The 26,277-nt window shown below is 38.4% G+C and overlaps 1 protein-coding gene and 2 long non-coding RNA genes across 4 annotated transcripts in view; 1 reads left to right on the top strand and 2 right to left on the bottom strand.

Moving 5' to 3' along the window:
• The window catches only part of NRE (neuronal regeneration related protein), a 237,709-nt gene that overhangs the window by 191,986 nt on the left and 19,446 nt on the right, over nt 1-26,277 (bottom strand). The window lies entirely within an intron of this gene.
• The window catches only part of LOC112424826 (uncharacterized), a 106,584-nt gene that overhangs the window by 78,502 nt on the left and 1,805 nt on the right, over nt 1-26,277 (bottom strand). The window contains exon 1 of one of the 2 annotated variants that reach the window (XR_011624799.1): nt 541-856. The exons of the other annotated variant lie outside the window; for it this stretch is intronic. This is a non-coding gene — a long non-coding RNA (uncharacterized lncRNA). Of the gene's footprint in view, nt 1-540; nt 857-26,277 lie in introns of those variants that run through there. 2 annotated transcript variants of the gene reach the window in all.
• On the top strand, nt 1,700-3,997 carry LOC139363583 (uncharacterized). The gene is made up of 3 exons (XR_011624241.1): nt 1,700-1,724; nt 2,956-3,025; nt 3,888-3,997. It is a non-coding gene; the product is annotated as an uncharacterized lncRNA (long non-coding RNA).

Genomic DNA, 26,277 nt, shown 5'->3' with positions numbered 1-26,277 from the left:
TTCTTTGATTCTGTTTCCTGTAAGAGATGAAACCTAATTCCTCTACCTTGAGTATGATTTAGTGGATTTAGCTAGATTTAGTGACTCACTTCTAACAAGCAGAATAAAGTAGAAGTGATGGTATGCAACTACAGAGGCTAAGCCTTAAAGGCACTGTGGCTTCCTCTTTAGTCACATTCTCCAGGATTACCTAGACTGGGTGAAGCTAGCTGTCATGTCATGAGGACACCCAAACAACCTAAGGAGATGCCCACATGGTGAGGAGTTGAGTTGGTCACCTGCCAATCGATAGTAGGTGAGTCATACTGGAAGCCCACCTTCCAGTCTCAGTCAAGACTTAAGATGACTGCAGTCTCTGCCTACATTCTGACTACAACACCATAAGAAACTTAGTACAACCCAGCTAAGCCACTCCAGAATTTCTGACTTGTAGGAACTGTGAGACAATATATATTTGTTGTTTTAACTCATTAAGTTTGGGGGACATTTGTTATGCAGCAGTAGACAACTAAAACAATTTCTAAGATTGGATTCTCTCACCTTCTCAGACAAAGGCACAGTAATTGATAAAATGTTCTAAAAGATTGCATCCTAAAACCAGAGAATTACAGGTTCCTCCATGGGTCTTCTGGTTCATTCTCTCTTTTTTTGAAAGACTGCATAATGCTCTTTGAGATAAATAGATGTCTTTCTCATTAGGCCTTCTGAAAAAGGAGATAACAGTTGTTCCAGGGCATTACTTTCACAACCATCTGGTGAGAGGCTGAAATCACTCTGGTTATGATTAAACCAATTGCATCTCATTGTATCCTTAGAATAGTGTTTCCCAAACTTTCTTACAGAAAAAGTATCCTGAATTATACTAACTGATATCCTACAAAAAGAGTGCTGGAGACATTGAGTTTTAAAATACACATACAGCATACTAAAGGCTATAGAGACTTTTTGCAAAAAAAAAAAGAAAGAAAAAGAAAAGAAAAAGAAAAAAATCTATTTAATTTTTGTAACTGAGAATTTCTCAAAGGCAGGGTGACTATAGATGGTCCCCTCCATGCTCCTTTCCGCCAATAAACATACCTATGAGCATTTCTTGGGGCATAAATGTTGTATCAAACACATAGAAACATGGGTGTGGATGAGAAAGAGCTCATCATAATATACACTGAATGGAATGTATTAGCATGAATGATCAAAATAATCCAAAACACTACACTCAAAATAACATAGCCATCCTACAGTTATACAGTCACATTCATTATCTGAGTAATCCGCAGCATCTAAGTTTAGACTTAGATCTTGAGTCAGAAATAGTACAAGAATTATCAATGTGTAGTTAGTAGCAAGTAAGACTCATGTACATTTATTCAAAAAGATCAGGACTTGTCTCCAAAACTCCAGACATACAGATTAGTTTCTTGTTTCCTATTAAACAACATTTTCCCCCCTCCTTTTAAAATGTTTATCTTATTACTGCAGGAAAATGTTTCATCTGAAACATTTGGTATAAAGAAAAAACTTACAGAGATTTCTGAAATATTGATATCTGGTATGTAAGACCCTGAATTAGCACACCTCTGCCAACTAAAAGGTCACATAATTCACCTGTGATTCATACTGCTGAGGAAGCCAAAGCCCTGTTGACTGCTAGTGCCTTGGCAACAGAATCCCTGGATTCTATCACGTTAAGCCCCAAAGTCAAGTGAGTGAAGCCCCACACTCCTACAGTGAGTAGGAAGATCACTCATAGCAGTTGAGTAGGACTTATCCTAACCAGACAAGGTCCCATAAAGGAAATGGTTCTGTCCTGGGGCTGGGCCAAGTTTGACATGCCCAGAATAAAAAGATTCTTCAGTGAGGGAGCTTTGAGGAGGTAATAATTGCCTCTAACTCTTCCTTAGCATTTCAAAGAATTTTTTTGACTCTTGAAATCAAACCACATTAAACCACCCTTTAAGACTTCAGCAGAAATGCGATCTATGGAAACAAATGTATGCAATTGGATATATAAGTAACCCCAATTTCTCCCTCCATGCCTATGGTTCTCTATCTCATTCCTGCTGTTTTCACTTTGTCTGCCACCCGGGAAAGGAGGCTGCTTTTATAACTCTGGTTCAAGTGAGGACACAAATTCTCTTCCTTAGTATGCCTAGTAGGAAGGAGACATGCTGTCATTTAGGTATTTGTTATCTAAAAAGAGATCTCCAAAAGAAAATAAATGGAATTATGGAATAATTTTTCAGTGGTCAAATTTTAGAAAATGGGATTCTAATGCTATAACAATTGCACCTTGGTCCTAATGGCAGGTAAATCTGTTTGGACTCCTTTCTGGCTTCTTAGCTCATTGCTCATACCCCTTTACTGAGAGACAGAAGCATTGCTATCCAAGCCAAGGACAGAATGACTACATTTTTTCTCACTCAGACCCATCATTCCCCAAACTTTCAAATTTCAGTTTTTCTCTAATATGAGGGATTTCTTGTCTACAGCTTTCCCAGTTTCCCATATCCAATTCATCAGCAAGTCTGAGAAGGGTATCACTGAGTCCCAGAATTTCTACGAACTAAAAAATACTTGAATTCTTTTTGCTCTGCTTGAGGGAAAGTCTATACTGTAGACTGCATTTATAAAGAGAACCCACAGCTACTAACCCAGTAGCTAGGGAGGACTTAGATAGTTGCAGAAACCACAAAGGGTCTATAACCAAAATGCAGTTTCGGTTGCTCGCCACTTGCAGAATTCAGCTAAAAAGAGTGAGGTTTGGTATAGAGAAGGTGACTTTATTTCAAAGCTTAGCTTAGGGGAAGAAGTACAGCCTCCTTCTTTTAAAGGTACCATTTTCCTTTTGGGGACAGAAAGCAGAGGCTTTTAAAGGGGCACTTGGCACAAATAGTATGCAGAGGAGGGAACAAGCAGGTGCAGGGTCTACATGGCTTGCTTTAGTGCCTTATCTACCAGGTGGTCGAGCTGGCACCATCATGGGCAGAGCTAGGTTGTAAGGTGAATGTTGTTTCAAGATACTCTCCAGGTAAGAGAGAGTTCCATCGCGGGCATACGTTGGGTTATAAATTGACTGTTGTCTCTTGAGGCAAGCTCCTGTTAGGAGAGAATTCTGGCTCTGGCGCTTCTAAGTAAGCATATAGTTAGATAAGCTTACCATGTAGGGAGTGTCTGGTTAAGGGAACGTAAAGGTTATAATCGCATTTCGAAAGAGCTAAGTAAGAAGTGGAAAATAGGCAAAGAGGAGGAAAGAGAAAAGAAGATGAAAAAATTGTAATTAAAATAACTCATTTTCTTTCTCTTAGAAAAATGGGGATACTCAGTTACAGGTCCACTGAGTGAAACCACATAGGACCTGAAAAGAAAAATAGACTAGGCTCCCTTAGTCGATTTTCTCCCTGGAGTTAAACATGAGCTGCTCAGACATTACCTGCTGTCTTAAGCAATGAGTTGCTCAATATCCATTATCTGAGGCCCAACACAGGATTATCCCAGTGGGAAGCTCTACTAGCACAGGTGGCTGAGCAGCCTGGAGACAACAAACCTGTCCTGGAAAGATGGAGAACCTCCTGGGAGAACAGGCAACATCCTCCAGGTGAGGGAGGCAATAATTCCAGCCAGACTCACCTACACAAATTTGGAGAGCCCACAGAGCCAGATGCTGCTTTGCCCGTGGGAGTTACTGTCATGGAAGAACACATTCTGATCCATATCTGAAACACAGTAGCGGGGGTGGGGCAAGTGGGTAAGAGGGGTATGGAAGGGCCACCAGGGAAAGAAATAGTACTTTTGTAGGTTTAAAATGTTTTACCAATTATTTTTTTAGATAAGAAATGTAGATGTACAGTACTTTTGAAAACTGATAATTTCCCTCCAATATTTCTCCACAGTCTCCTTTGATACATTGCACTCAGAACAGCCAAGCTGGGCTCATGATCACACGGGAGGGAGGTGACAATGGAAAGCAGATAAATGAACTTTTGCAGCCAATTCATGAGCTCAGAGAACAGATGTTTACTGAATGTAAGCAGCTAGGACCTTATACAATATCCCAGAGATCAATTTACCCCAGCATGGCTTGGACTTATCAGAGAGGGCCAATGGACCTGAATGGCCAGGCACAAAGAAACAAGGAAATCTAAGCCTTGAACAACAGAGACCAAGGACTGAAGACTAGAGGGGAGGATGTACCCCTGCAGGGAGACATGCTGCAGAACAAAGAACAAATGAAGTCTTACTCCCTTCCATACCATGGCACTTACTACACAGGTACTTTGAAATTTAGCTATGACTCCAGGGAGAAGGCAGATATAAAGGCAGCTTGATCAAGTTTCCACTTCTCCAATAAGAATAAAATAAAAATTAAGTTTGAATATAGAGAAAAATGGCCGGGTACGGTGGCTCAAGCCTGTAATCCCAGCACTTTGGGAGGCCGAGACGGGTGGATCACGAGGTCAGGAGATCGAGACCATCCTGGCTAACACGGTGAAACCCCGTCTCTACTAAAAAATACAAAAAAAAAACTAGCTGGGCGAGGTGGCAGGCGCCTATAGTCCCAGCTACTCGGGAGGCTGAGGCAGGAGAATGGCGTGAACCCGGAAGGCGGAGCTTGCAGTGAGCTGAGATCCGGCCACTGCACTCCAGCCTGGGCGACAGAGCGAGACTCCGTCTCAAAAAAAAAAAAAAAAAAAAAGAATATAGAGAAAAATAAGGGTATAACTGGTTTGGGATAAAATTATCCCTGCAACAATCATATTAAAATATGGAGTAAAATTGTAATGTCCACTCCTCTTGCAGAAACATAAAATGCACATCTTAGAATAAAGGAGTACTATCCCCTTTCTATCATTTTAATGGTATGCCCCAGGCTTTAGTACCACACTTGGATAGGAGGCTGTACTAGTTTGCTAGGGCTGCCATGACAAAAGACTACGAACTGAGTGGCTTTAAACAACAGAAATTTATTCTCCCATAGTTTTAGAGGCCAGAAGTCCAAAATTGAGATGTTACCAGGGCCATGCTCTCTCTGAAGGCTCTAGGAGGGAATGCTTCCTTGCCTCATCATAGCTTCTTATGGTTGCTGGGATCCTCGGTGCCCCATGGCTTGTAGGTGAGTCATTCTCATCTCTGCCTTTGTCTTCCCATGGTGTTCTCCCCTGTGTCTTTGTTTCTGTGTGGTTTTTTTCCTCTTAAGGACATTGATCATATCAGATTAAGGGCATCATATGGTTTGGCTCTGTGTTGCCACCCACATCTCATCTGGAATGGTAATTCCCATAATCTTGTGTTGAGGGAGAGACCTGGTGGGAGGTGGCTGGATTATGGGGGCAGTTTCCCTCATGCTGTTCTCATGACAGTGAGTTCTCACAAGATCTGATGGTTTTATAAGTGTGTGACAGTTCTCCTTCGTACACTCTCTCTCCTGCTGCTATGTAGGACGTGCCTTGCTTCCCCTTCACCTTCCACCATAATTGTCAGTTTCCTGAGACCTATCCAGCCATGTGGAATTATGAGTCAATTAAACCTCTTTTGTTTATAAATTACCCAGTCTCAGGTAGGATCTTAATAGCAGTGTAAGAATGGACGAATACAGGGCCATCCTATCCCAGTATGACCTCACCTTAAATATTTACATCTGCAACAACCCTATTTCCAGATAAATTCACATTCTGAGATTCTGAGGACATGTATTTTAGTGGAACAATATTCAACCCTGTACAGAGGCTGTCACCACTCTGCCCACACAGTTGTCCCAAATGCATGACTACAATCCCCTTGATTTCCTACAGAGAGAACAGAAACCAAGTGGAAACTTGACGATTTCTTTTTACTAAAGGTGCACAGAAAAGTAACTGTAACACAGCAAAGAAAATGAGTTAAAACTCTACTAATAATGTCTACTTTCTGAGTGGGCATCTAGGCTATCTAGGTGTTTCTCTGACTAACACGAGGTGCTATGTTCATGGGCAGGAACCGAATTATTCTCACTCATGGAAGTGCTTTTGACTCTGTGCCCTTGGACAGGGGGCTCTCCTAAGGCCCCCAGAGAAGTATTTCTCCTTCACTATGGTCCAGTATCTACCTCCCTGACTCCATTTCCTGCCCTGGGATTAATTTCTTTACAATTGACAATAGGAATGGCCACTCCCTTCAGGAGAACAGCACCTTTCGCCTTAAGAGAAGAGGGATCTTACCTAATAAATAATTCACAACATAATCAGAGAAGAGCTTAAGAGTTAAACTTCAGTACATTCTGAGGTTTTCAGTTTTAAATGATGCCAAAAGCAAAAACTGGAGTTTACTGAGAAAGTGTAGCAGATAAGTGTAAACCCCTAGAGTCCAGGGGTCATATCTGTCTTTCTCACTGGAGTAACTTCCAAGATTAGCAGAATCCTGCACGTAGTGTTCAAGCATGATTCACTAAATGGACAAATCAAACTTGAATTGTTCAAGCCTTTTGAATCTTTTTTAATGGTCTCTTTCCAAGTATGGGGTAAAGATTATTCCTGTTATATTTTTCAAATACTAATTTTCTATATACAGCTCTCAACACTTACCTCCTCTCTTCCCTGAAACTTGCTGCTATCTAACTGCATGCAGAGAAAAGGAGAATTAACATCCTCCCTTCTGACAGAGCAACAAACTTTGAAGAGACACAATCCTGGTTAAAGTATAAAACACATACTTTATGTTTTATGTACATAAAACTAGAACCTTCAGGTAGAAAGGACCCATCTGTTATCCCCAAAGGAAGAATCTGCCTCAAGTCCCCAATTCCTTTAAAGGGTACTTTTCCAGGCTTCTCTACTTCTCATCCTTGTACCAGATCCTTCCCTCTTCCTGTCCCACCAGGTAACTCATGATTTGAGAGGGCAGCAGACTCTCACCCACATAATCCCCCAGGGCACTGGACCCAACAGTCCATGACTCCAATTTACCTGGTCACCTGATTCAAACTTAGGTTGGCCAAAGCTGACCTCCAACTTATGCCTGCTCTTGACTTCTTAGTCCTCCCCAAATTCTCCTTGTGCTGATGTTTGCACCCATTTCTGGCTGCTCTGTCTTGCTCTTGTAATCTAACCTCAGTGTCTGCCTCTCTGCCTTGACTCCCTTCTGGCTGAGCTTTCCCTCAGGGTTTCCTCTGGCCCTGTGTCCATCCAGTCCTTCTAGTATTACCAGTGACTCTGGCTTTGATCTATGAGTTCTTGTAGTAACACATTCTTCCTGGCCATGCTCACCCAGGGCACTGGAATTCTGTCCCCTGCTGTACTCCTCTCTGGGAGCTCCATTCCCTCACTCATAGTTTGTTTCTGTTATACAAAGGCTGATTCTTACTTTCCTTTCCCAGTTATCCTATATCTCTAATAAAGTCATCAGATGGATCACCAAATTACTGAACACGATTTAGATAAATATTTTATAAGCCAAAACTATCCAGATTTATAGTATGGGAAGTTATTGTCAATAATTGCATCCTATTTTTATTTTATTTCATGGTAAGAGTATGCTACTCAATTTAAAATCAATCTTTGCATCCAGGCAAGTGGAACTTACTAAAATTTCAAGATTCATTTTCTCCTTGAGAAAAAGCAGTATGGTGTAATGGCTAATGGTATCAGAGTATGGACTCTGTAGGCAGATGACATGGTCTAGTTTGCATTTCAAATCAGTCAGTTACTATATGTGTGACCTCTAGAACAAGTTACCAAACCTATGCCACATACTGGGGATGATATTATTTCCAACCTCAAAGGCCTATTGTAAAGTTTAAATGCCTTCACACGTGTACAGTGCTTGGAACAGAACTTAGGGCATAAAAAGCTGGTGAATACTAGCTACCACTACTATTGTTCTTGATCAACAGCTTAGTATACTGCAGTCATCAGCTCAGAGATCACCCCTGAACTCTAACAACACTCTCAAAACCTTTTGACAAGTATTTAAGATAGATAATGACATCTTTATAACAAACAAAGTAGTTTTCTTACTGGATGAAAAGAATATAACCCTGCCATTATGGCTTGCAATAGCTGGAAAAGCAACCTGGATCAGTCCATCGATTACTGGAGAGACTCTGATCTTACTCAGTATCTTACTCATAACCTATCTAGGATAGACTCACAGATAGATTTTGTTGTTGTTAATCATGCCTAGAAACTACCCTCCCCCTTGCTCTTGGTCTTCCTTCCTTTTCTACCCTCTCCCTATGACTACTTTTATTCCTGGCAAAGAGTCCATGGATCCTCACATCTTTCAGCATGGAACACCTCCTAGCAAATGAACCAAACTCCTTTACAAAGACTCATTACTTCTCACAGCAAACATCTGATGCACAAAGCACGCTCAAGGGACAGAGATTCTGATCCTGTCTCCTCTGGAATGATGGAGTAGGAAAAATACAAGGAGCTATCATTTCTGGCAGAGCCAGGACATCATAACCAAAGCATCAATTTCCCTTTTAAAGATATTTTAGAGCAATCAGCATTTTTCCCAGATGTTACAGTCTGGGAAATCCTCATTATTTGTGGATTCCATATTTGTGAATTTGCCTACTCACTAAAATTTATTTGTAACTCTGAAATCAATATTTGCAGCACGTCTGTGATCATTAGTGGTCATTAGCACAGTGTGGCAAAAAAATTCAAATTGCCTCATGTGCAAGTTTGCAGCTGAGGTCAAATAAGGCAATATTCTACCTCTTTGTTTCAGCTCTCTTACTGTAAACAAGTGTCCTTTTCATGATCTATTTAGCACCATGTTATTTGAATTTTTGTGCTTTTTGTTGGTGATTTTGCAAGTGTAATACAGAAACTCTATCTAGTGTTCCTGAGCACAAGAGGGCTGCAATGTGCCTTATGGAGAAAATGGATAAGCTTCATTCACGCTGTTGGCTATAAGTCCAAAGTTAATGAATCAGTGATACATATTATATAAGGTGTCTTTAAAAAGAAACATAAAGACAAGGTTATGTTTTGATCAGTTGACAAAAATACTGTTATCAGAGGCTTATAGGAATCTGACTATTTCCTCTGGGAGCAATCATTCAATGTTCAATTAACTTGGTGTTCATAGAAACTTCACTGATTTACAGTGAATAAGAAGAATCAACTGTACATCCAAATCTGAATTACTGCATTCAAAGAAAAATTACCATTGCTAGCCACTCTACAAGAATAGCACAGTATGTTGTCAAAATAAAACTACTCCTTCAAGGTAAATTTACTCCTTATATAAAGGGAAACACTCTGATAGCCTTTTGTGATAAATAAAGATGCCTAATATAGCCTTACCTGAAAGACTATGAAATACCAAAAACAAAATATAGTTTAAGGATAGGGATAAAAGATAAAATAAAACAAAAACAATTCTTGAAATACTGTTCCCTCTCTTTTCTACCTACTGATTATCAAAGTGCAGTTCAGAAGACAACCAGGAAGTTTCCACCTTCTCTCTGCTACCCCAAACTACAGCAGGCATGAAGTCGTATTGGCAAGGAAATCAAAGTGTCTGTCTGTCTCCCATGTTCCAGGTCCATAGAAAGAGAATTCAGTAGACACGTATCTTCCCTCCCTTACAACTGGCAGAAACTTTGGAGAGAAGAGCTAAAGCAGGCATGGCTTTCTCTACCACACACCACTAATCACCCACCTACTCTGTCCTAGTGGAGGGGAGTCACAATTATAGGGATGGGCCCCGACTCTGAAGACAGAGAAAAGAAGCAGGTGACCTCGTGCAAAGATTACGAGTACCCCAGTCCACCCTCACTTCTGAAACCTAATCCAAGTTTGGAGTTGCCCAAGGCCACTCTCACTTCTGGTACTCACTGCAAGTTTGGGGGTCCCTGAGACCACACTCATGCCTCATAATTCACTAGAAGGACTCAGAGGACACAACAAAACCATTATACTTTTGGTTATAGTACAGCAAAAGGATACAGATTAAAAATCAGCCAAAGGGAGAGGCACATAGGGCAAGGTCGAGATTTCTGGGTATGTATATGTCATACAATGTCTTCAATAAGTCTTCAATAAAATCCACAAAGTACATTTATATTTTATAAAATGCATTCCCTTTTTGGGGTATGGAGCAAACCCTGATTCTTGCTTTAAGGTGGTTGCTGGAGAGACCACAGAATAACTATGGGATCCCAGAAATCTCTGTGTTACCAAGAAATAAATGGACATCAAACTTTTCTTTCACAAACCAATTGCAAATAGGCATTCAATTGCAAAGGAAGAAATTGATGACGATCATGTGGGAAGTTATTAATCAGTCATATTTTCTGGCTATTTAATTATCTTGTTATAATCTAGAGTATAACACCTGAGTGAAAGCCCAACATCACACCTTTTTGTATTAGTTTGCTCAAGTTGCCATTACAAAGTACTAAGTGGCTTACACAACAGAAATTTATTTCTTATAGTTCTGGAGGCTACAATTCCAAGATCAAGATGTCAGCAGGACTGATTTCTTCTGATGCCTCTCCCATTGGCTTGTAGATGGTTGTCTTCTCCACATCTTCACATGGTCTTTCCTTTGTACCTGTTTGTGTCCTCCTCTCCACACACTGTGTAAACAGCCTGTCTCCAAATAGAGTCACATTCTGAAGTATTAGGGGGTTAGGATTTTAACATATAAATTTTGGGGACAACATAGTTCTGCTCATAACTCTTTTACAATTGATGAATGCAAGCCTATTATTAATATTAGCATTTGAGACAGGACAGCTAGGAATGGGATTAATACTAAAAACTTCAGTGATTCTGGAGCAGAGTATGCCATATCTGTTTTAAAACCAATTTAGAGGTTGACCTAACAGAATCCCACCAAAGTAATGTAAATCTACATTCTGTTATCCTCTAAATAGATTCTAGCTTATTTACAACTATGTCTTCCTTCCTAGACATGTCTACCTGTTATAGCAACATAATAATACACTAACTACTTTGTAGCCTGCATTTTTAATACCGTGTGTGAACTTTGAATTAGATTTTTGGTAAATTCAGTACAACATTTTGTAGGATAGCAAAACTAATTTTTGTTTTGTTTTGCTTTTGTGGTAAGAGTACTTGTCTCAAAGATCAATTCCATGAGACATCATTTTATTACCATAAAAATACTTATATTAACTTAGCTTCACTAAAGATATTTTCTTATGGTAACCATCTTAGCAAACATTTTTTCTGAGGATTTAATTGTTATTTGTTAATAAAATTTCAATCCTGATGCTTACCATAAAATATTTATATCTTTTAATATTTTTATTGAGAATGACACCAAACAGTAAAATAAAAATGATTCATATTCTGAATTTTCTCACTTAAGAAAATCTCATGAGAGTTGCCTTTCTATCAGAAAAGTGAAAGTCATGGTCACATGTGATACAGTCATTGCTTTGGTTCCCTGGTTCAGCTTAAAAACAGTCCCTAAAATAGGCGCTTTTGCCCTTCCTGGTGTCTTGCCTGCATCATACTAACTACATCTGCAACACTGCAGGTGTCTTTTATTCATTGCAAAGCAGTTTGTGCTATCAAATAGCAGCAAGTGCAACTCAAGACCGAAAATCAGGGACAGAGTACAAAATAATTGCAAAGAAATCTGAAATGACATAGAAGTTGATATTCTTGTTTAAAGACTTCTAAAGCACTAGTTTAAAAAAAAAAAAACAGCATCAGATAATGGTACTAAAAAAGCCTTGAAAATAGACTTTCATACTCCAGATTTAGTCAAAATATTTTACTATCATAACCCATAGAATTAAGAGGCTGTACATAAAAGAGATTAAGAACACGGACTCAAGAGTCAGAATGCCTGAGGTCAAATCCTGTGTTCATCTCATAGTCACAGTCAATGCTAGGCAAGTTACTGGAACTGTCCATTTCTCAGTTTCCTTGACCATAAAATGTGACTAAGTCTAGTAATTATATGGTAAGGCTGTTTTGAAATTGAATCAGTTAAAGCACTAAGAACAGTACCTGGCACTAGGCAGCACTCAATAAATGGGGTTAAAAGTGTTATCCTCTCCCCTTTCTTCCCTTTGATCTCCTGTATATATGCAGCTCCCATCTCATCACTGCTGTCTCCTGTAGTCCTCTTTTCTTTTTTCCATTTTCAGCTTTCTAGGCAGCTCTGACAACTGGCTCCTCTTTTGCATCTCTACTCTGTCCTCTGGCAAGTTCAATATTATATGAATAAAGCTGCCTGCTATTAGTCACTTCCATATTAATAATAGCTAACATTTTTGAGCATTCATCAGGTGCCGGTTAGGCTACCTTTTGTGAAACACATTGAACTCCCTATACATCTTCTTGCCTGAACTCTCATGGGAACATACTGCCTTGATTTTCCTTGCCTTCTCTGTCTTGCTCTTAAATGCTGGGCTTCCTTGGCGTTCTCTCCCCAGCCCTTTCTCATTCTACACACGTTCCTCTGGGTGATGAAGAGCCCATGTCATCAATTACAAACCAAATGATTACTCTTAAACCTATATCTCTAGCTTGAACTTCTACCCTGAGCTCCAGAACTTTATATTATACACAGGCACTGAAATCTCAACTTCGATGTTCCACTGCACCGCGAAGCCAGTGCAGACAGATCTGAATTCATTTTCATGCCGAAGCTATGCCCCTTTTTGCATGTCTGTCTGAGGAAATACCTCTACCTCAACGGGTTAAATGCTGGATTTGCAGTAGTAAACAGCAAAAGCATAGGCTCTGCCTTCATGGAGCTTAGAATCTAACTGGAGGATATAGTAGAGGAAACAAGTAAATAAGTCATACTTAATTTTCAGTTTGGTGAATTGTTTCTTTGGATTTTTCCCATTAGCTCTTTATAAAACTGACAAACTCCTGGTCATATTTTGCTGCATATACTCTGTTCAGCAACTTACGTTTTTTTGCATTCAAGAAAATTGTGATTTTTATGTGATCAAATCTAATGAGCTTTTCTTTTATGAGTTTTTCTATCACTTCAAAGTTTAGAAATGTTTCTTCTATTGGGAGAGCTGATGAATATTCAAATTTGTCCCCTAGTTTTTAAATTTGTTTATGTTTCATTCTATCCTACCTAGACTTTGCTTTGATGAGATATCAATGAAGTCTTATTTATGAAGATTTCCAAAAGTCTTCTTAGTATATTGGATGAGGGATTCCTAGATGACATTCTCTTTTATTGCCGTAACATTTGAGACCACCAATTTTTGTTTTGAAATTTAAATCTTCCTTGGTTTATCGGTACAATTGTTAGGTTTCTTCCTACTTTTTGAACTTTGATACCTCTCTACTGTACCTATTTTCTCATTCCTTTGTTCTTCTTCCATTTTTTTCTTTTTTGAGATAAGGTCTTGCTCTGTCACTCAAGTTAGAGTGCAGTGGTGTAATCTTGGCTTACTGAAGCCTCAACTTCCTGAGCTCAGGCAGTCCCTCCACCTCAGACTCCCGGGTAGCTGGGACCACAGGCATGTACTACCATGCGTGAATAATTTTTGTATTTTTTGTAGAGATGAGGTCTTGACATGTTGCCCAGGGTGGTCTTGAACCCCTGAGCTCAAGCAATCCGCAGCTTTGGCCTCCCAAAGTGCTGGAATTACAGGCATGGGCCATCACAACTAGCCTTCTTCTCTGTCCAGTTGTATTTGTTTCCCACAGCTAAATTCTTGAATATCTGTTCTTAACTTGATTGCTTCTCTTGACTCAATTCTGGCCCACAGTATCAAAGATTACTTTGATTAGGATGACTTCCAGATTGATATTTCCAGCAATGATGTCTCTGAGTTATAAACCTACTTCTTTGAGCCCCTACTCAGACTCAGCAAGAACACAACTTAACCTAACCTACAGTCCCCTGCAGACTTCAGTTAGCTCATCCCCCTCCTCATTTCTCCATTGATAATAAAGTTTGTTCCATCTGTGTTTTAGTCATATGTACTTAAAACCTCAGAATCATCTTCACCTCTCCTTTATCCCTTATATTTGATTAGTTAACAATGTCTACATATGCTTCTCTTAAAGGCTATTATTATTTGCACCTGTCCCTACATCTCTACTTCTAACCGATTAACATTCTAAGGTAACAACTCTTTCTTGAAGGTTTGGACAACACCCTAACTGCTCTTCACGCCCTCTCTTCATTCTTCAAAGTTTATTACACATTTGTTATCATCCTAACTCTTATCATGCTATTTCCAAAATTTAAAAAAATTAGGGTATAAATGATAAAGTCTAATGCTTTTATCCTAGTTTTCAAGGTTCCATATGAGTTGATCCTATTTGCCATAGTTTCTTATTAAGAACTTTTAAAGTAATGGCAGAAAGGAAGAGCAGAAAGGATAAAAAGGAAAAAGAAGAAAAATGAAAAAGAAGAAACAGAAGAAGAGAGGAAAGAAAATAAGGGTTTGTTTTGTTGAAAGTGACATACTGTACTCTCAAAATAAATTAACCACAAAAATGAAATTGTTGACACAGAGAACTAGGAATGTAAGAACTGAATCTGGCTTCAGGATAGTTGGATCCAGGGTCTTACATGATATCATTAGGACACTATGTCTCTCTCTATTTCACAGCCCTGTTTTCCTCAGTATCTGCTTCATTCTCAATCAGAGCCTTTGCAAAAAAGATGGAAAAGATGATCACCAATTTAGCAAGCTCATTTAGACAGCATCAGCAACTTTCTTACATTAACTGTAGATTGGCTCACCTTGGATCTTGTGCCCAACGCTAACCAATCACTGTAACCAAGGACAAGTTGTATACACAGTAAGCAGACCCAGGACACACTGCCATTCCCGGAGCTACGGAGTCATGTGAGCCCTACCTGAGACAAATGGACTAAGGGTGGAAAAGAGGAGACTCTCCAAAGAGATTTTGATGACACACACACACACACACACACACACACACACACACACACACACGTAAGAAAATAAATTTGAACGAGCTAGTGAGCAGGATAATCTAATAAGGTGGAGTTGCCAATTCTGCTAATCATCCATTGGTGAGATTTTGTCAAGTCAATTCAATTTTATTTTTGCTTTAGTTTCTTTCTCGAAAAAAAAAAAAAAAAATGGGCATAGAATTTATGCCACCAGCTGCTCCCAAAAAACAAGATCCTCAAATGAACCTTAACAAAGTACTGCCAACATCACAAATGGCAAATGTTTGGAGTTAAGTGTGGGCCCTACACTGAAGCTCTTCACAATGTTAATCTATACAAGTATGAAGATTTTCATTTTAAAGCCTTTCATGTTAAATCTTGTTTCAGATGAATAACAAAACCAGAAAATACAAAGTTTTTCATTTTATATATGATGCATTTGTTTCTCAGGCCACAGTAAAAGATAATCCCCTGAAAACTCTTTCTCATTTGTCACGTGGGATTGGTCATTTCCTCCTTTCCTACTCTCATTCTTTCTAGTAGAGTCACATGTAAAGAAAGCCTAGGGATGTCCCTCAGTACAGCCTCTATCGGGGCCTCTTTTTAAGAGTCCGACACCTGTGTAGAGGGCACTGAATTTCCTCTTTACTCTTCTTCCCCAACAAAAAATAAATTCCTTTTGGGCCTAGGCCCACCCCTACCTAAGCCTTCTAATTTGGGCAGAATTAGGCCAATCAGGAACACTGCTAGGAGATGATCATGTCTATGTTATTGTTACAAGAGCAGCCACGTCTTCCTCCAAAATTGTCTCTGCTTCTTCCAGTTTTGTAGTCAACCAACTGGGAAACCAAAACCAACCAACCAACCAAGAAAATATAATTCTTATATATAATAAAAATAAGAATATACTAGTCTCCTCACTACTATTCCAATATTTTTCTACAGCATAATTTAGTTATTGAGTTTTAACTCTCCTAGGACAATGGCTATTTGTAAGATTCCGAATCACAGTTTATACTTTTCACATTCTTAACAAAAATAGCTTTGACATTTTAAAGGTATAAATTCAAAGAAATAATGTGTAACTATAGAAGTCCCTATTTTTGTATCTACTCCTCCACAATATCTCATAGGTGTCTACACACAGTAGCCACTTAAAAATGCTTTCTTAAGTAAAACATTGTCTTTGGAGATCCTACATACTAAACTTGCTAGAGAAAAAGCTTTTTGATTCAGATTTTATTAATTCAGATTCCATGCTCTTTCAGTTAAGAACTGAACTAAATTATCTATCTTAGTACTGTTAATAAGAAACGTTACATAATAAATAACGGGTAATATTCAATTGCATTATATAAGGAGGGAGGGTTATTTATTGACTTTGAAAAAGGGTTTATGTTTTTACATTTACATATAAATTATATTATGCAATTATAATAGATACCATTTTTTGAGAGCTTATTGGAAGTGCAAGGAATTATGCTAATGATAACTGTCTTAAATTTTATTAAATTATCACAACCAACCTATGAGGTAATGTAATCTGTTCTTTACAGATACAAAAACATAATTACAGAGAGAAATCATCCACGTGGTGTCTATAGAGGTTCAAATACCTATAAACATTAGCCTATTAATTAATATTACACTCTTCCTCCTTCTAAGAGGTGAGTGCTCTTCAGAATGGCACATGAATGCAGCGATTTTAAATTATTGTTATACATAAAGTAGGACATCTTCGCAAGCAATATTTGAAAGCATATTTTAGTTATCTCGTACATTAGAAAGTAATTAAACATATTACTCCTCAATCTTACAAATGTCTTCCTCTGAGTTACTGAGACTCCTAGACTTCTCTGCCCCATTTACTACCAGTTAGCAAGTTCACATGCTATATTCCATACCTGTCAACCTCACTCACATTACCCATAATTTCTAATCCAATCATTGCTGCCACCTCAGTTTCCAAGAACCACATTAAATTCTTTGAATATCAATATTATATTTGTTAGAAAATCCATTTGTTAGTCCCAATTTTTGAATAATAAAAAGAAATTGCTGTTGAAAGAGGTAGGAAACTAATCTTCCTGATAAATCTAGACATATTTAATTTCCCACAAAAGCCTCATTCTAGTAATTTCATCTTTCCTGTAATGCTATTTCCCTGGTGGAGAGATCAGGTCAACGTGTTCCACATTTTTGGACAGCTTTGTATTTTGGATCAGAAATGTATGGCAGCGGCCGGGCGCGGTGGCTCAAGCCTGTAATCCCAGCACTTTGGGAGGCCGAGACGGGCGGATCACGAGGTCGGGAGATCGAGACCATCCTGGCTAACATGGTGAAACCCCGTCTCTACTAAAAAATACAAAAAACTAGCCGGGCGAGGTGGCGGGCGCCTGTAGTCCCAGCTACTGGGGAGGCTGAGGCAGGAGAATGGCGGGAACCCGGGAGGCGGAGCTTGCAGTGAGCTGAGATCCGGCCACTGCACTCCAGCCTGGGCGGCAGAGCGAGACTCCGTCTCAAAAAAAAAAAAAAAAAAAAAAAAAAGAAATGTATGGCAGCGAACAGCTGTGGAGAAAATAGACTGCAGTGTGCTGGATAAATGCTAGCCAAGTCTCACTGAAATGAATTCCCACTATTTTAGAAAAACAACCATGCAAACTATATGGCTCATGTCTTCATTGTAACTCAACTCTGGCCTATGTCATACATATGAGAGAAACACTTTGGCAGTATTTGGTTCTATATCAACTATCTATAGGCTAGAATCTATCCTGAATATTTCAATTCTATTGAGTTCAAAAATCATTTGTCTTATGTACCCAGTAGAGACAAAAACAAGGGCCCCTCCCTGACAACTGTGCCTAACGGCCATGCAAAAGTGAGTTGGTTGTCCAAGACATGCCCTTATGGAAAAAATTTCTAAACACCAGAACAAATCCAACACTTCTCTCTCCTGCCCTATCAGTCCATCACCTTTCTCAAGCATAGAACAACTCACTGTAAGTAGATGAAATGTTCCCAGCTGTGTCTGACTCATACTATGACTATGAGTCTTTCCAGTGTGGGAAAAATATGAACTTAATCAATTCCCCATGTATAAGGCATTTCTAATTTTTTCTCATTCCCTCTAGAGAACAAGAAAGTCACCTAACTTCAAGACCTGGCGACCAAACCTCATCCAGCTAAGATAAATAACAAAGAACAATATTGCTGATTAATCTCTTCCTAGGATGTACAAAGAGAAACACAAGGAAAAACAATGAAACCATGGAACCTGAGCAAAAAAGCTAAAGTCATAGTAAAGTAAAGACAAAAGAAAAAACAAAATGAAATTCTGGAAACCCTTTCTTTCTTTCTTTCCTCAACCAGCAATTTCCCATAGCAATCTATTCCAATCACAAATAATAATCCTGCTGGCCAGCCAAGGCAATTAAAGCATATTTATTGTCCAGCACAAATGCTCTCATGTTAAATATGCTATCAAATGGGCTGAAAACATTGAACATGTGGGCCACACCATTGAAAGAGACAAAGAGTCGAGGTGATTGTAGCTTGCATCAACAATGGCTCAAAAACTGCAGTCCAGTGCACAGGCAAAGACATTCAAAATTAAAAGCCCTAGGGACTTTTTTTTTTTTTTAAGTAAACAACAAAATTTCATTTGGGAAATTCCTTTCCTTATACATAATGAAATCCCATCAAATGATTTTATTTATTTTATTTGTTGTTCAATGATGTTTATGCTTTTTTAATTATATTACTTTAAGTTCTGGGATACCTGTGTAGAACATGCAGGTTTGTCACATAGGTATACTCGAGCCACGGTGGTTTGCAGAACCCATCAACCCATCATCTAGGTTGCCCTGGTGTGTGATGTTCCCCTCCCTGGGTCATGTGTTCTCATTGTTCAACTCCCACTTATGAGTGAAAAACATGTAGTATTTGGTTTTCTGTTTCTGCGTTACTTTGCTGAGAATGGTGGGTTCCAGCTTCATCCATGTCCCTGCAAAGGACATGAACTCATTCTTTTTTATGGCAGCATAGTATTCCATGGTGTATATGTGCCACATTTTCTTAATCCAGTCTATCATTGATGGGCATGTGGGTTGGTTCCCAGTCTTTGCTATTGTAACTAGTGCTGAAATAAACATACATGTGTATGTGTCTTTATGGTAGAATGATTTATAATCGTTTGGGTATATACCCAGTAATGGGATTGCTGGGTCAAATGGTTATTTCTGGTTCTAGATCCTTGAGGAATTGCCACACTGTCTTCCACAATGGTTGAACTAATTTACACTCCCACCAACAGTATAAAAGAGTTCCTATTTGTCCACAGCCTCTCCAGCATCTGTTGTTTCCTCTCTTTTTAATAATCACCATTCTAACTGGCGTGAGATGGTGTCTCACTGTGGTTTTGATTTGCATTTCTCTAATTACCAGTGACAGATATATAGACCAATGGAACAGAACAGAGACCTGAGAAATAACACCACACATCTACAACCATCTGATCTTCAACAAATCTGACAAAAACAAGCAACAGGGAAATGATCCCCTATTTAATAAATGGTCCTGGGAAAACTAGCTAGCCATATACAGAAAACTGAAACTGTACCCCTTCCTTAAACCTTATAAAAAAATTAACTCAAGATGGATTAAAGACTTAAATGTGAAAATCAAAACCATAAAAACCCTGGGAGAAAACCTAGGCAATACCATTCAGGACATAGGCATGGGCAAAGCCTTCATAACTAAAACACCAAAAGCAATGGCAACAAAAGCCAAAATTGGCAAATGAGATTTAATCAAACTAAAGAGCTTCTGCACACAAAAGATACTATTATCAGAGTGAACAGGGAACCTACAGAATGGGAGAAAAGTTTTGTAAGCTACTCATCTGACAAAGGTCTAATATCCAGAATCTACAGGGACTTAAACAAATTTACAAGAAAAAAAACAGACAACCTCATCAAAAAGTGGGCGAAGGATATGAACAGACACTTTTCAAAAGAAGACATTTATGTGGTCAAAAAACATATGGAAAAAAAAAGCTCATCATCACCCTGGGGACTTTTAAATCAAAACATTTGAGACATACAAAAAAGTCTAGGAAATAGTATGAATACTGCTTTACTCACCATTTGTGTATCTTCCACCAGCTTAAGAAATAAAACCTTCAAACTGCAATTGACATCTCCTATTTGCCCTTCCCTGAGAGCACTATCCTTATTCTCTGCCATAGGTTAGCACTACCCTGAATTTGGTGTTTGTCTTTCCCACAGATGTCTTTATATTTTTACTACATATGAATATCTCTCAAGACAATATATAAGGCCAGATGCGGTGGCTCACGCCTGTAATCCCAGCACTTTGGGAGGCCAAGGTGGGCGAATCATGAGGTCAGGAGATCAAGACCATCCTGGCGAACATGGTGAAACCCCATCTCTAATGAAAATACAAAAAAATTAGCTGGGCGTGGTGGTGGGCGCCTGTAGTCCCAGCTTCTAGGGAGGCTGAGGCAGAAGAATGGTGTTAACCCGGGAGGTGGCGGAGCTTGCAGTGAGCGGAGATCGTGCCACTGCACTCCAGCCTGGGGAACAGAGCCAGACTCCATCTCAAAAACAAACAAACAAACAAACAAAAACAATTGTTTCATATATTCTAAAACTTTAAATAAATTGTATCATACTGTATGCATCCTTCTTGCTTTTTTACTTAACAATGTGTTTGTCACATTTATTTATAGTGATACAGAGGGCTTCTGTTTACTCATTTATTCTGCTATAACATTGCATTGCACATATACATGACAACTCACTTATTCATTCTTCTAGTGGACACCTAGGTTGTTTCTTGTTTTTTCTATTACCAGCAATGTTATTATGAACATTTTTATATAATTCTATCTGTGTAGATGATTTAGTATTTTTTTAGAGCAGGGGTAAAAGAACAATGCCTGTAGCCTAAATATGGCCTACCATCTGTTTTTGTAAATAAAGTTTTATTAGAACATAGCGGTGGTCATATTGCTGATGGCTACTTTCATACTACAATGGCAGAGCTGAGCAGTTATGACAGAGAATGTACAGCCCACAAAAAACTGAAAATATTTATTATTTGATCTTTCATGGAAAAAGTTTGTCAACTTCTACTTTAGAGTATAAACTTAGCAGTGACATAGATGGGTTGAAAGCTCCATGAGTATTCAATTTTACCAAATGCTTTTAAATGTACTCTAAAGTAACGTACCAACTTACATTCCCCTCAATAATATAAAAATATATTCATTCTCCTTGTTCCTCATGCTCACCAGCACTTAAAATCTCAAAAGTTTTAAAATTGTGTCCATTAATTTGTGATTTCGTTTTAAATATCCTAGAGTTGTTATAATAGTTTATATCCATGTGTTTGTGAGGTATGCCATATGTTTTGGGGTAATACTAGAAATAAAAGAGCAATGATATAACTGTACCACGATGAAGCTAAGGCACAAAAGTGGATACCTCCCCATTTGATTTCACTTAGAGCTACTCTTTTCCAAACCTTATACTCTATTCTCTTTCCTGACACCCATGTCCCTGGCAACTATCACTCAGGATCTTTCTGTCTGTATTATGTGGACCAAGTTCTTCTACAGTGCTTAATGTGCTGACTGCAATATACAGACGTCTACTCCTTCCCTTTCCAGACAAATCATACAACTAAGTGTTTTCCCAGAAGCCTTTGTCAAAGTGGAGAAAAGAAATGAGAGAAAAGAAGGCCTGTCTTTTTCAATATGGGACACCTGGTCTCCACATTGCATCACCTAAGAGCAGTCTCTACCATCTGCACCTAAGGTCAGCCAGTTAGGCAAGAGAATACAGTCAAAGAAATAAGGATTCATCCGTGCCTTTGGATGCGCCCAGGGTGATGTTCCCTGTCAAGGTACGTCTGGGATTATCTGGTTTTCATCATGTTCTTTGATGGAAAGAAATCTGCTTTTTATTTCTTCTTTATCTTCTGTTGGAATAGCAAGTGTTGATTGACAGTCAAGGTTATTATTATTTATTTATTTGGCTATGGTAAGAGCAGTTCTCTTCTTTGTGGGTATTTCTATAACTTGGACAAGTAAATGAGGCAAGGACGTAGCTGGAGATAGTAATAGGACAAGAAGTGAAGAAAGAATCTCCTGTTTGGCAGTTATTAGAACATACCTAGAGCATTGAAATCTCAGTTTATGCCTCTGTTTTACAGTAACGTTGACCTAAGGAAATTTAAGGCACGGGGAACAGGATGAAAAAGAAGAGGGGGAAACTGGTTGGATTGTATCAATGTCAATTTCTTGATTGTGTTATTGTCCTATAGTTATGCAAGATGTTACCAACGGGGAAAGTATGTGAATATATGAAATCTCTCTGCATTATAGCTTACAAAACAGATATGTAAAAAATTAGAGAGTAGGAATGGGAATGAGAAAGGGAGAACTCTTCACTTTTTACTTGATACCTTGCTTTTACAGTTTTTACCACATGCATGCATTATTTGCATCATGAGAACATGAGTCCCTGCCTCATGTCCTCTAAGTCTTACCACTTGCACCTGTCAAGTTATGATAGTCTAATCTATAGTTCACTGCAGCTGGAATTAGGCTTTTTGTGATTAGATATCTTACTAACTAGCCCTCTTCTTCAACCTTCTCTCATGCTGTTATTGTCTTCCTTCAGAATTATTTTCTTTCTTTTTTCCTTCAACCAATGCATCACCTTGCAGGGTGAACGATTTAGGAAGGCATAGGCTCAAAGCCCTGTCAAGCACAAACTTCCCAGATGGGCAGTGCACAAGCTGGTGCTGTGTGGCCACTGCAGCAGACATGGCAGTGGGCCTGGGATACCTTGGGGCTGATTCAACATATTTCCTTTCGAACACTCTCTGCATGGGTTTACAGCCCTCTGAGGCTGTAACTTTTTTTCCCAAAGACTTTTCTCCTGCATCACTGGCAACCTCCTCCTCTATTATCTTTCTTTTTTCTATGAGATTAGTCATCTACCAAAAATTTCTTTCCAACTTTATCCGAACATTCTTTCATTCTTCAGGCATGATGAGTTCATGTAATATTTACTGCAGGCCAACTCTGTAAGTTTAAGTAGTGAGAATACAAAAAATTTTAAAAAGACAGGGTCCCTGCCCTCAAAAACCTCAGACACTCATGTTCATTATGGAATGGAAAGAACAAGGATAGGAACCAAGTGTCCAGGAAGAGTAGAACAGAGAACAATGAACTCTGCTTGGGAAAGAGGAGGAAAATTTCTTAGAAAGTGATATTTAAGTTGCGTGTTGAAAGGTAACAGTGGAACGGGAGAAGAATCATCTCGGTTGAAGGACCAATGTATAAAAGGAAAGGCACAACAATATGGAAATATGTGATATATTTAGGGAAGTGTGTTGAAATAATTACCTCTGGGGATGACACATCCCAGTCTCATATCCTCAAAGTATCGCCATGTGTACCTCAGGACTATCAGCATGTTTAGCATGAATTGGGGCCAGAGAGGTATATCCCTGCTAAGGAATTGTAACTTTATGTTCTAGGGCTCTGCAAATCTAACTTGAAGTAAAGTGAATTGACATTTAGCTTTCAGCCAAGCACATGATTAAGTCTCTCATGATCTATCTATATCTGTGTCTATACCTATACCTATATCTATCTATCTATGTATGGCCAAGATGAAAAACTATAGGTTCTGCAGTGGCACATTTGATGTCATGTGATCATCTTCAGATATTAGAAATGTCAGGTGAAAGAGGGATTTTTATATTTTATGCCCATATCCAGAGGAAAAGCTGGAATCAATAAATTAAAATTACAAGGAAGCAGATTACTGCTTTGGGTTAGAAAAAAAAGAGAAATTTCTAGGCAATGGCTAATAATTATGTTAATAGGAAAAGGAAATGCTCCACTGCACACATGTTCTTGGTTTGGCAGAGGTTGTCAACGTTATCATTGGTTTTACTAGTGATATGTTTTGGTTTGATTTTTTTTTTTCTGAGCTCCAAAAATTGTCAAAGAGTGGTATTTCTTTTTTTAGAACTCCGAATAGATGCATTTTGATATCATTGAAATAACTTGCACTAACAAATGATAACTTCTCTCTACTTCAAAGTGCCCATTGTTAGACTGGAAAATAACATTTTTCTCCTAAGTTCAAAAAATATTGATGTCAAAGGCAGAAAGAAATAAAGGGATAAAGAAGGGTAGGGAACAGAGATACAAAGCAGGAAGTAATAAATATGTAAAATAGAGAGTGACAGGTTCCCTTCATGCTACAGTGAGGACAGTGACTTAAAAGCAAAAACGATTACCATCAAGAAATTAAGAATCTAACTTCATTGAGAAGTCAACATTAAAACAGTTTATTAAAAGTCTTTTTGTAAAAACAAAAATTTCCAAGCTGCTCTTTCAATGAAGATCAGCCTGAAAGGCATAAAACCCTTGTTGCACATGTCTCATTGCTGGCTGCCAAGGAAGAATGCTAGAAAGAGCAGGCTGGGAGTTAAATTAATATCTAAGAACAAACTAATTTTCCAATGAAAATGCATGAGGAAGAGGGCTAACTGAATTTTCTAGTGGGCCTGGCTTGTTTGTTTGCACTAGAAAGAAGAATGTGTCTCCATTCATTGATATTCTCTTCTACTATCAGACTTAAGCTATGCCTGCCTGACAGAGAAACAGAAAAGAGAAGAGTAAGTAAAAGGTTACGGTGAGAGCCAGCTCTCAGAGTTTCCTTCTCTCAGCCAGCATTTTTTGAGTACCATCTCAATGCCTGGGATTATCAGAGTATGTATATATTCAAAGAGAAATATTATTCTTATGTGCCACCTCATCCTACCAAAAAATGAGAAATTTTACAAAAATTCATACAATGCAGAAGTATAAAATTAATAGTTGAGTGAGTCAGTGAAAGAATCACATAAATGCAGGCCATCCAGGACCCTGTATCTATAGGTGTTAGATGTGAGCAACAAATTTGGCCATAAACTACACAGGGGGCCAATACAGAAAAACAAACAAACAAACAAACAAAAAGCACACATTCAGTTCTAAGACTTGTGATAAGAAAAACAACTTTTCCTTATACGGAGACCTGTAAGCAATTTCTTTCTGAGTCTGTGTAAGGGGAACTTGGTGGAGATTTTCAAGTCAAGATGACATATTAAGTACCCATTGAAATACTCACTTCCACTCAAATAACTAGAAATACTAAATAAAATCTGTTAAATTACACTTGTCTTTATGTACATAGCTTGGAAGAAAAGAATAATGAGAAATATCCAGGTACCAGAAATGTCATGATTTTGAGCTAAAGTCTAGCAACCCACGGTATAAGAGGCAGAGCCTGGGAATAGACAGAGCAAAAAGATTTGGAATTTCAACACTAACATGAGGGATGAGAGTTGGAACTACAAATCTCATTCCTGTAGTGAAAAAACAAAAATAAAAACAAAAAAACAAACAAACAAAAACGTTGGGTTTCCTGTTTAAGAACAGGACCTGGAAAGCAAATTAGCCACCTAATCCAGTCAGGTGGATTACTAATCCTAATGCAGTCAGGTGGATTACTGGAGGCCAGGAGTTTGAGATCAGCCTGGCCAATGTGGCAAAACACCATCTCTACTAAAAATACAAAAATCAGCCAGGCATGGTGGTATATGCCTGTAATCCCAGCTACTTGGGAGGCTGAGGCATGAGAATCACTTGAACCTGGGAGATGGAGGTTGCAGTGAGCAGAGATTGCACCACTGCACTCCAGCCTGAATGACACAGTGAGACCATGTCTCTAAATCAATAAATAAAATGCCAATTAAGTACAATGACATACAGTACAGTGATATTTCAGAATATTAAAGTTACAGAAATTTTACAATTTTCCAGAAACGAAAGAAGAGACTGTTACTAATAAATAACAATTGGGAGGGAGGGAGGAAGGAAGGAGAGAAAGAGAAAGAAAGAGAGAGCAGAAGAGAGAGACAGAGAATACACAAATTAAATGTATCAGGAATTTAAAATGGTAATTAACATAAGTTATAATTTTTGTTTGATAAAATAAGACTCTTGGGCTATTTAATGGCAATATATTTTAAAATTTGATAAAATGGGAAGTTTTCTAGAAAATGTTAAATTTTGCATACCTACCTATAAAATGTTTTAAAAATCTCAATGGAGAGTCAATAAACATTAAACAAATTGAGCTAGTAGTTTTAAAAACCACCCCTCCCCAAAGAGTCACAACCATATAGTTTTATAAAACTTAAAAGCACAAATAATACCTATCTTATATGAACTAGAAGGCATAGATAATCCCTATCTTATAACAACTTTTCCAAATAATAAAAAGAAAATGTGTTATCTATGATGTTAATATAGTA

The sequence above is a fragment of the Macaca nemestrina genome, chromosome 6 (genome assembly GCF_043159975.1).
Source record: "Macaca nemestrina isolate mMacNem1 chromosome 6, mMacNem.hap1, whole genome shotgun sequence".
Lineage (NCBI taxonomy): Eukaryota > Metazoa > Chordata > Mammalia > Primates > Cercopithecidae > Macaca > Macaca nemestrina.
Note: the sequence above shows the minus strand (reverse complement) of the source record. Positions and strands in the feature narration are given on the sequence as shown.